General features: G+C 39.3%; 1 pseudogene across 1 annotated transcript; it reads right to left on the reverse strand.

Annotated features, from left to right (window-relative positions):
• Positions 1-803: 803 nt before the first annotated feature.
• Positions 804-1,652, reverse strand: LOC307179827 (eukaryotic translation initiation factor 2 subunit 3-like; annotated as a pseudogene). Its single transcript has one exon. The product of its transcript is annotated as a eukaryotic translation initiation factor 2 subunit 3-like (transcript).
• Between the last annotated feature and the right edge of the window lie 583 nt (positions 1,653-2,235).

Genomic DNA, 2,235 nt, shown 5'->3' on the forward strand with positions numbered 1-2,235 from the left:
GCAAAAAAAAAAAAAAAAAAAAAAATGTATACAGTTGTGCAACCATCGCTACAATCCAGTTTTAGGACATTTGCATCACCCCACAGTCTCCCGGTGCCCATTTAGAGCTGACTCCCTGCCTTCGTCTCAGGCAACCAGTGATCTACTTTCTGTTTCTAGAGATTTGTCCTCTTTAGAAATATCTTACAAATGGGATCATATAATATTTACTCTGTTGGCTTCTTTAACGTATTTTTCGAGATCCATCCATATTGTTGCAGATAACAGTAGTTTGTTCCTTTTTATTGCTGAATAGGATTTTACTAGACGGCCATACCACATTTTGTTTATCCATTCATCTATTGATGAAGAGTTGGGTCATTTCCACCTATTAGCTATAGTGAATAATGCTGCTGTGAACATGGGGATAGAAATATCTCTTTGGGTCCCTGCTTTCACTTCCTTATTTTTTTTTTTTTTAATAAGAAGAAAAATTTTATTTCAAATAGGTTCAGTGGTATGTGTGCTACAGCAATGGCTGGTTGTAGCAGTTTCCTTTCAAACCTTCATTGATGTATAAATTAGACATTATTTGGGAATGATTAATTTCTGGTAAAATGTAGATTCAATCCAACATCATGCCAATTTTTACTTTTATTGTAGACCTTATTTTAGTACTAGAGGTTAAATTTTCATCACCAAAAAATGATAATAATCTTACAGCTACTCCTAAGGTAATGAGCTGTCCTCACTGTTGCTTTGAAAATATACCCCTAGGTTGTTAAGAGAAATTACGACTTCATCCAAATCTGTTATTTAATTCTTCAGTCATCGTCTACTGTTGGTTTGATTGTCAACTCCTCTTCTTATTTGACGCCAACCAGCTAAACGCCACTGTTTCTCAACTCTTCAGCTAAGGGCAATTTTTTCTCCTACTTCTGTGATTTTGCCCAAATCAGCCTTGACTGCACTAACTCTTCCTCCTGTCGACAGGGATCCTATGTCCACCATGAGCACTTCATTCTTAGACAGCTTTTGCTGCTTTCTTGTCTCCTTCAGTGCGTACATCTAGAAGCCGTCTAAGCAGGAAATAGGAAATTTCCAGTCTGTGAAGATCTCAGGTAAAGCTCCAACTGCACCAAGTACCTGCCCCACCATTCTGTCAGCCTGGCACAAAGTGGGGTTAATTTTTGTTCCAGCTCCAATAAGCCCTCCTGGAGTAGCATACTGAAGATCATTATGCTCTGCGAAAAGCAATACAATTTTGGAAAAGGTGGGTTTTCCCATGAGTTTTCCTTCACTATTTTTGGAAAAATACCAGGTCTGACTTCTATCTCCTGGCCCACCTTTAATACTCCTTTTAGAATACTACCACCATCTACATCCCCCTTAAGGTCATCAACTTCACAGCCAGGTTTGTTGACATCAAAGGATCTAATAACAAGTTGGGGTTCTGAAGTAAAGTCTCTTGGGGGTACTGGAATTTTCTTTACTATGTACTCACAGACAACTTCAATATTGTATTTTAGCTGAGCAGAAATTAGAATAATAGGAGGTCCTTCTGCTACTGTACCTTGTACAAATGCAAGGATCTGTTCATACTGTTCTTTAGCCTGGCTTTCTTTTACCAAATCAATTTTATTTTGTAGAATCAAAATATGCTTCAGTTTCATGATTTCTATAGCAGTCAGGTGTTCAGAAGCTGTGGCTGAGGACAAGACTCGTTTCCAGCTATCAATAGAAGAGCTGCGTCCATCACTGTGGCACCATTCAGCGTAGTAGCCATCAAACTATCGTGGCCAGGACAGTCAACAAAGGAAACATGTCTGACTAATTTGAAGTTCCCTTTGGCCCCTGGAATGTCTGTAGGAAAATCATCGGGTGTATTACTTCCACAGGATCTATAACATTCTGGCCGAGGACAACTTGGGTCGTCAAGTTTATAAATCTTAGCATTAGCATAGCCAAGTTTGATTGTAATATTATTTTCTAGTTCATTTTTGAACCTGACAGAGTGAACTCCAGAAATAGCTTTTACAACTGTAGATTTCCCGTGAGCTACATGACCAATTGTACCTATATTAATTGTGGCCTGTCTGCTTATAACTTCATGTGAAAGCGGTGTCAACTTGGTAACATCCAAAGTGGAGAGATCTTGCCGAGAAAGGCGTGGCTGCGCTAACGTCACACCAGCCTCGCCCCACCGCCATCTTGCCTAGAGAGCTCACTTCTTTTGAGTATATATCTAGAAGTGGA

Source organism: Stenella coeruleoalba (genome assembly GCF_951394435.1).
Source record: "Stenella coeruleoalba genome assembly, chromosome: 21".
Taxonomy (NCBI): Eukaryota; Metazoa; Chordata; class Mammalia; order Artiodactyla; family Delphinidae; genus Stenella; species Stenella coeruleoalba.